This window comes from Balaenoptera borealis (assembly GCF_965194805.1).
Source record: "Balaenoptera borealis genome assembly, chromosome: 2".
NCBI lineage: Eukaryota > Metazoa > Chordata > Mammalia > Artiodactyla > Balaenopteridae > Balaenoptera > Balaenoptera borealis.
The window spans coordinates 116,506,050-116,515,586 of NC_138867.1; positions in this window are offsets into that span (position 1 = coordinate 116,506,050).

Sequence of the window (9,537 nt, forward strand, 5' to 3'; positions counted from 1 at the left end):
CGTGCTGTAGGCACGCAGACTTCAGTAGTTGCAGCACGTGGACTCAGTAGTTGCAGCATGCAAGCTCAGTAGTTGTGGCTCACACGCTGTAGATCGAAGGCTCAATAGTTGTGGCACACGGGCTTAGTTGCTCCACAGCATGTGGGATCTTCCCAGACCAGGGATAGAACCCATGTCCCCTGCATTGGCAGGCAGATTCTCAACCATTGCGCCACCAGGGGAGACCCTGCATGAATGACTGAAGCAAATTGCATAAACCTCAATTTACCCTAACGTTTGAAAACTGTCTGGAGATGTTTCCTTTGGTTGCCCTTAAACCCCTTGCTCTGCAGATCCAAGTTCTGCTTTTCTGGCAGGCCGTCCCCAGTTTAATCAGAGGGCATCTGCTCTTGGCCAAGCTCCAACTTCACAACTGGAATCTTCCCTGTAACCACCCACCAGGGTGGCAAGGGCAGCCAGAGCAGCCCAGGCAGGTGTAGGGGTGCTGGATATGGCCTGAGCCGAGAAAGGACGTAACCTTGGAGCAGGGGCAAGGAGCTAGGAGCTGAAGACCTGCCATCAGATCAGCCAGCACTTGAGGGGAGGAATGTCAGATTTATTTGGCTTCGGAAAGGACCAGGACCAAAATCAATACTGAGCCTTGGGGCTGTATTTCTGCTTGTCATCGGCTTACACACAACTATAATAACTCCTTGTTTTAACATAGTTCTTATTTCCAAAGAGCCCCACATGTTTTATTTTCAGTTTAATGGATCCTCAAACATGTGCTGTTGGTAGTCTGAAGCAGACATAACTACCACCATTTTATGCTGGGGACAGGGGCGCACAGAAAGGTTAGATGAATTGCTGAAGGTCGCAGAGAGAAAGATGGATCTCGCAGTGGAAACTTCTAGGTGTAGCCCCCACTTCATGACGCTATGCTGGCTAGAATGGGAAGCACCCTTTGGACTCCATCTGATAAAAGAGGTGCCTATAATACTTACATTGCCATCAACCCAGATTTATTTTTAGCTGCAAACTCATATACCTACCTGCTACATGGCATCTCCATTTGGCGGCTGTCTCACTGGCATTTTGAACTCATTGTGTCCAAAACTGAATGCTTAAGCTGCATCCTCTAGCCAAGCCTGCTCCCCTTCCCACAACCCCGCCTCGGGAAAGCGACCACCACTAGCCCGAATGCTAGCGTCATTCTGACCTCCTTCTCAGCTACCACCTTTAATGAATCACCCATCTGTCAAGTCTAGCTTTGCAATATTTCCAGTTCCACCCACTCCTTTCCTTTGCTGTACTTCTAGAGTCCACTTTCCCACGATGTCCCACCGCCACTCCACAGGGCCCCTTACGAGGGTCTCTGCCTCTCAGTTGGCCAGGTGTAATTCATTCTCCATACAGGCGCCAGAGTAGTCCTATCTCAGTATAAGCGTGATCACTTCTCTCTCTTCACTGACCTCCCTGTGCTCTCAGGGTGAAGATCAGGCACCCCACTGTAACTCCCCATGCACCTGCTAAGCCTGGATGCTGCCAGCCCCCTCCATCCCACACGTCCCTCGCCCTCCCCTTCTGATCACCTGCACCCTGCCCCCTCCACCTGAGGGCCTTTTTGTGGGGGGCTTGCTACAGCCTGGATGCTCTCCTCCCTCCCTGCCTTTTCCTAGCCAGGATCCACTCACCCTTCAGGTCACAGCTTCACTCCAAGTCGTCAGGAAAGGCTCCCCTGACCCCAACAACCTCATGGCACTCATGACAGCTGTATAATGTCCATCTCCCACCAGGGCACAAGGGCAGGGTCCAGCTGTGCGTCTGTCTTATTTGCTGCTGAACCCATAGTGCTTAAAAAAGCATCTGGTACATGACAGGTACACAATAAATATTGTGTGAATCAATGAATGCTCACGGCTCAGTGAATTTAGTTCCTTTTCTTCTTGGAAGCAAAGAAGCTCCCAGGTTTATGTTGATATCTTAACCCCCAAACACTCCGTGGATGGAAGGTGGTGACAGTGGGGGATGACCTGAGCTCTCCACTCACAGGCTGTTCTGCTGATTTGAGGGTGATGCCGGAAACTCTCCTGGCCCCAAGAAGAGAACAATGAAATAGATGCATTTCTTGACACCGCTGAAAACAGCTCACCCAGCAGGGCCTGCAACGTTTATGAACATGTCGATTTCACCTATTGATTACATGTATTCAGCAGAGCCAGGCTCACTCCATCTCCCCGCATCCCCCATCGCCATCACCATCCCCCCCCCCACACACACACACATACTTTCTTGCTTTCTTCCCTCCATGCAGAGCCATGGCAGATGGGCAATCTAGCTTGGGAGGAATTGATTTTAAGCAAATGAATACCTCACAAATAAATGAAAATAACTGGCAGAAAAGCCTAATGGCCAAGTAACTAGCCAGGGACAGCGCAGAGGGGGTTGAAGTCCTGACCACAGAGAGAAAATCATGAGGGTGACAATACCAGTAACATTTGCTGATGTGCACGGAGCAATTATGATGTATCAGATACCGCAGTCCTGTGTGTTATCTAATGTAATCCTCACGACAACCCCCTAGGAAGCAGGCACCAAGATAAGCCCCATTTCACAGATGGAAACACTGAGTCCCAGAGTTATATTATTGCCCATTCAGTATCCCTTGGTGAAGAAATGGAAGAGCCAGGATTTAAACTGGCTGCTACCTGATGTCAAAAGTCCCACTATGACCCACCACAGCCCTCACCTCACAGCTGCCGTCTCCTTCACTGCGTCCTGTTTCCCTCACCTCCCACGATAAATTTCACACCACTGGAAAGGTACCTTTTGATGCACACGTGCTGTTACTAGTTCATTTATACACAGTATATGTTGTCGTCATGAAGTTTAGTGTCTGTTCCCATGGAATGTAGGGTCTAGTCAGCAAGATTTAAATGGAAAATCATACTAATTATTTACGATTGTGATCGTATATGCTTCAAAAGGCACTGGCAACTGTGACTCATTGAACATGGTACCAAAAAACTTAATATGACACAGGGTCATATTAAGTGTAAAACAGTATTTGGCTATCAGGGACCACATGTTTGGTCCTCACCCAGGAATACGGAGGCGCTCTCTACCTCTAATAGTGATGGCTGCTTACAAGATGCCTGGTGAAACAAGGTGAGGTGGTGTCTTGACCCACCTCTGCGGTCCTCCAGGCAGAGTCAATGAGGTGGCCAGGGATCATGGGAGAGAGACTTCCAGGGACTGATGCATTTGTGAAAAGTCGCTGGGGGTGGGAAGGGAGGGCCTGGGTTACTCCGGGGAAGGCAACCTCAGAGTCTTCATTTACTCATTCAACAATCAGCTGTGGAGCAGGCCCTTTGTGCCAGGCTAGATGATGCTGGGGACACAACAGGGGGATGGGACAGATACAGCCCCTGCCCTCATGGAGCTCCCTCTAGCAGGGAGAGCCTCAGCAGCTGTTTGCAGCACTGGAGGCAAATGTGCCTGGCCCCGCTGGAAAGAGTTCTTCTTTGTTTGATTCCTCTGCGCTCCTGCAGGTTCTCAAAAAGCTAGGACATCCTTCTGCCTGGAATGGTCTCCCAATTCTCCAACAGTTAAAACGATCCTTGCAGTCAGCTGCATCCCATTTCAGAGAAGTTAACACAGCGCACATCGTAGAATCAATAGAATAGTGTAATGCCTTACCTCAGAGGGGTATCAAGAAGATTAAAGTATTTCATATTTTTGATGTGCTTAGAACAGTTCCTTACACATAATAAATGCCATGTTAAGTGCTTGTTTGTTAAATTAAAAGTTCCTCACCCAACCCTGTGAAACAAATGCCACAGTTCTCCCACTTTGTGGTTAAGGACTCTGAGGTCGGGAGAGGTTAAATGACTTGCTCAAGATCATGAGGGATCTGAACACAGGCGTTCCGGCTCCTGAGTCCATGTCTACACCTCGATGTGGGGCTGCCTCACCCACTTCCCCATACACTGTATTCTGTGATGGAAAATATGAAGATACCTGCTCTCTGTTGACTGAAGAACACACCCTCGGAGACTTGCAGACAATTTTCTTTTCCTCTCCCAGAAAAGCTATCCAAGCTCCTTTTCCTTTTCCCACTCTCATTTTTACGTTCATTTCAAGAAGAGAATTGCACCCCTGGGGTTGGCATCAGCCTTCGCACTATACTACAAAGATTCAAAATAGGCCAGCACGGGCCTCCTTCCCTCTCAGGGTCAACGCCAGGTCTCTGCCTTTAGAAGGGCTGCCGTTTTGGGATGATGTAGGTTCACACCTTTGGGAGATGGAGGCTGGGGAATGCCGGGCCCATGGAGAGTTTGTGCCTCCAGAGAGCAAGGCTCCTGAAAGAGGCCCCGACTCAGCAATGATCCCAAGACTGAGAGCAAAACGGGGTTCCTCGTGAAAGCAGCTCTCCAACTGGGATGGAAACAAGAGAGCAAACTTGGATCTGGAGAAGCCACACAGAGCCAGGTGAGCCTTGGAAACACAACACAATGAACCAGACTGGTTTGCCCAGCCCCCAGAAATGCCCAAGCATTAACAGTCTTATTGGATGGAACATGAACTAACTCAAAAGGATTTCTAAAACCACCCAGCAAACTAGCTTGAACCAAAAAGAAACCTTCTGTAAATATTTCCTACCACAACTTCCAAAATGGAATACAGATGGGTCACCAAGTCCTACACACTAAACTGAACCAGCTTAAGCCCCCAAGAATGAACAACTCTAAGAAGGCATCATCTGAAGGCAAGACAGTCTCGGAGGGCTGGACAGCTCGATAAGAGGACCCAAATCTTCATCACTGTGCTACCTGCCTGGAGTAGAGGCTCTGGGGACCTTGGTTCAAACATCTGCTCAGCCTCTTACTAGCTATGGATTCTCAGACTGGTCAATTAACCCTTCTAGACCAATTTGCTTGCTTGTAAAATGGGGATAATAATGTTGTGCCTTCTTTACAGGGCTATGGGAGGATAAAGAGGTATGTAAAATTCCCAGTGCCTAGCGTCTGCACATGAGAAGCACTATAAATATGATGCAGGAGTGTCACTGCCATTCCTATAAGATGCTTAACAACTTACCCAGCAATGTCTTATTAAAGTTTCACATATGAGGCTCACATAAGCAGGTCAGTCACCCCTTTAAAAACTGAGAAACTTAAACTCAGAGAAGAAATTTTAATCACTTACACACTCCTCTCCACTAGCTGTTTCTTGAAGTCAAAGTGTTAGCAAGAATTTGCCTGACTACACACGTATTCGTGTATAATTTACAGATGCCTACAACTATAAAAGACATCCTTAGGCAATTTGCAAGTTAAATCTGTATCATTTCATTCAAGGCATGAAGTGAAAAGGGAGCTATCAAGTCAGGGAGAACTATAGACAAGACAGGGGGGTCCCCAGTTCTCCCCAGATCTGCAGTGGGAGAACACTAAACTCAGGAAGTTAGCATCTGCCCAACAATGGAATATTATGCACGTCATTAAAATGATGGCTATAAAATCTGTGAAGCAATATGGAGAAACATAGAGTGGAAAAAGTCATGTTACAGAATTGGATGTACAGAATGATTTCAGCAGGAAGGAGGGAAGAGAGAAAGAAAACACAGCAGGGACTGGCAGTGACTACGTTAGGGGCGAACTGTGCATAATGTTCTTTTCCTTCTTCCAAAGATATCTCAACATGGAAGTGTAACATAAACAGTATAACCTTCGTGAAGAACATATACTCTGGAGTTAGAGAGACTGGGATTTGGATCTCAGCTCCATCACCTCATGCCTGTGTGATTTCCATAACTTTTTCACTCTCTGGGAACTTCAGTTTCCTTATCTGTAAGATGGGGGTAATGGGGCTTCCCTGGTGGCGCAGTGGTTAAGAATCTGCCTGCCAATGCAGGGGACACGGGTTCAATCCCTGGCCCGGGGAGATCCCACACGCCGTGGAGCAACTAAGCCCGTGTGCCACAACTACTGAGCCTGCACTCTAGAGCCCACGAGCCACAACTACTGAAGCCCGCGTGCCTAGAGCCCGTGCTCTGCAACAAGAGAAGCCATCACAATGAGAAGCCTGCGCACAGCAACGAAGACCTAACGCAGCCATAAATAAATAAATTTATATATTAAAAAAAAAAAGATGGGGGTAATGATAGCACATACCCATCATGATTTTGAGACGATAATACCATATACATATATATATATATATATACACGCACACACAGTGTTTGCACCACACCTGACGTGTATTAAGTTCTCAATTACTATTAAATGAGTAGGCATAAGACGTGGAGCCTCTTTGCTCCTTGTCAGTGGGGATTGGCCAATAGTGGGGCTGCTAGTCTGTCAGTTCTTCTCAGTCCTCGCTTCTGATGAAGGTGGTAGAGAGAATTAGGTTGGGAGTTGTGAAGCCCAATTCATGCTATATTTTCCTGGCTGTCCCTGGGACTCCATTTCTCCTCTCTAAAAGGAGGGGAGAGGGCCACAGCGCCTCTACCCCAGCATTCCTCCCTGAGGAGGTGTGAGGTGCCCTTGACATTAACAATTGAAAGCTCCATATACTTTGAATCAATTAAAAGAGTCAAACAAATCAGCGAGGGAAAGAATACACATCAATTGGAAAACAGGCAAAGGCCTTGAGCAGGCAATTCACCAAGAAATACAATGTCGAACTATATACCAGTCAACAGCCTCATAACCAAAAAAGTACATTAAAATAATGTCACCTATCAAATTTGTACATTTTTAAAACTCATTATTCTCTAGTTGGCAGATATGGGGAAAAGTCACCCTCCTACACTGTTTGTGGGCTCATAAACTGGCACAATCCTCCTGGAGGCCAAGTTCATGATACTTACATTAAAAGCCATAAAATATTTCTGACCTTGGACTTCACAACCTCGCCCATAACAATTTAACCTAATAAGATAATTAAGAATGTCTACAAAGATTGATCAACAATATTATTCTTCTCAGCATTATTTATAATAGTGAAAACTTGGAAACAATCTTAATGTCTAGAAACAGGACTAGTTAAATAAACTACATTTATATAATAGAACATTATGTGACCATTAAAAGTCATGTTTTGGGGGAATATCTAACAGCCTGGAACATATGACATTATTGAATAAAAATAACCAATCAGTATTACCTGAGGGTGGTTCTCTAGAATCAGAGCCTGAGACAAGGATTCCTGAGAAAGTGATTTGTTGAGAGCATGCTGTGGGGAGAAGGGAGCAAAGGGAATGAGAGATTGCAGGGGAAGAGAGCCAGGCACGGGTGTGGTCCCTCAGGAGCTCTGGAACAGACTTGTACCCCCTTGTTGGTGCCCCTTGTGAAGCTGGTCTTTTGCGTCCCCACAGCACTGGCTGCTAGCCGCAGGCAGCAGGGTGGTGATGAGGGTGCATAACTTCCCCAGATACCTCTGCCAAGGGCACGTCTCCTGAGAAGGGGCACCACTCCTGTCCACTAGCTCTTCATGTGAAGATCACCCCATCCACCCAGAGTTTCTTCAGGATTCTGACAGGTTACACTCTCTGGGAAATCAAGTGGGGAGCAGTATTTAGTTGCTGCTGCACGTGATATTGAAGTCATGGCTGATCCTTGTCCTTTCCTTCCCCTGGGCGAGCACTTCTGCTAGCCTAGGTGACCTGCCTCGTGGAGCAACCCAGGTCCTTATCCCTGAGGAGTCTGAGCTCCTGATGACCATGCTCTTACCAGGCTATGGCTGCTGCACGTGCCCATTTACAGTTACAATGGACCATGGAAGTACCAAGGGGCCACAGAGGATCATGTGATGTAAAACATTTCTTCTCACTACTGTCACAGAACAGCAATCCTACCTCCTCATGATGAGGAGGACCAATCACTCCTTTCTGTGTTTGCTGGTCTTCTGGTGTGAGACGAGAAATCCAAAGTGACGAGGCAACAGCCATAGCTTAAGTTTAGTGGAACACCTACTATGTACCTTGGTGGAAGCATCTCCCTTCTGGGACCCAGGATCTCTAGATGGACAGACTGAAGTTGCAAACAGGAAGCACAAATTCTCTGGGTGGGTCAGAGAGAGAGATGAAGAGCAGAGATGCTCCTTTTTACACCCCTTGATTCTCAGACCTGTGTCATCTGTCTACTGGGGACATAGCACCATATAATGGCCATTGGTTTAAGATGTATACTCAGCCTAAAAGATGTTGCCCCATCCTTGCAGGGTGTCATCTCTAAATTGATACCTCAGCAACATCTTTAAGAGGCCATTCCAATCCTCAGTCAGGCCAGCAGCTTCCAGAGGGTGCAATATATCAAAGGATCAGTGGATCCCATGGTTATGTGCTCACTGCCATACCTCCTTTGCCATAAAATGGGTCCCTGGTCCAAGGCAATGTTGTATGGTATCCCGTGTCAATTGACAATTGACAATGATTTGATTCTTGTATTTGTTGGTGGTGCTGGCTGAGACACTGCAGGCAGAAGAGGTAAACCTGAACTCAGAATGTGTCAGTCCCAGTCAGAATGAAATATTGCCCACCCCAAGTTGGAAGAGGTCTGATATGTAAAGGATTCAGCAATGATTTCTGGGTTTCGCAGGTCAAACATTCAGCTATGGCAGTAGCTAAATCAACCTTAGGGGAAGAAAACCCATGTTGTTGAGACTATGAATAGCCTTCATCTTCGCCACCAAGGCCACTCCATACATCAGCCCATTGTGTAAGTAACATAAATATATGTACATGTGTAGGTTAGTACTCATACATATATTTCCTAGTCCTGTCTACTGAGAGGGTTAGAACAATCACACCTCAGTAGCAATGAGCAGACCCAGTGCCAGGTCTTGGTTTCTAAACACTGTTCTCGGGACTTCCCTGGCGGTCCGGTGGTTAAGATTCCTCGCTTCCACTGCAGGGGGCGAGGGTTTGATCCCTGGTCGGGGGAACTAAGATCGCCGCATGCCCCATGCAGTGTGGCCAAAAATAAAAAAATAAATAAAATAAACACTATTCTCTAATAAAAGAAACTAGGGCTCCTTATGAAGTGGTCAATAGTAGGACTACTGCAGGGAAAATAAAAGATGAGCTTGGAACGTGTTGTAGTGCGAGAAAGTAAGAAAGTGCTCGAAAAGATGTGGGCTTATCCAAAGAACAGAGTACAACCTGAAGGGGCTCTTAATGGCCAAAGCTGGGAAATTTGGGGGAAAAAAATAACAACAGTACTCAGTTTAACCCATAGAATAAAATAAATATCCATGAGTCCATACTGATATTAGTGAATGAAGAAAGGAAAAAAGTGGAGAGGGAGGGAGGGGAAGAGGGAGGGAGGGAGGGAGAAAGGAGAGCTCTTCTTGCAGTAGATTCCAATTAATAAAGGCAGAAAAAAGAGGGAAGTAGAAAATCATCATTATTCAAACACTACAGTAATAATTTTTGTAGACAATATCTACCAATTTGTGGTAAAATTAGTGGGTGAAAGTTTGAAGAGAAATAGGATGTGAGTAGTTTCAAAGTATCTTCTTCTAGATATTAAGTAAAAAAGGAAGATAGTAACC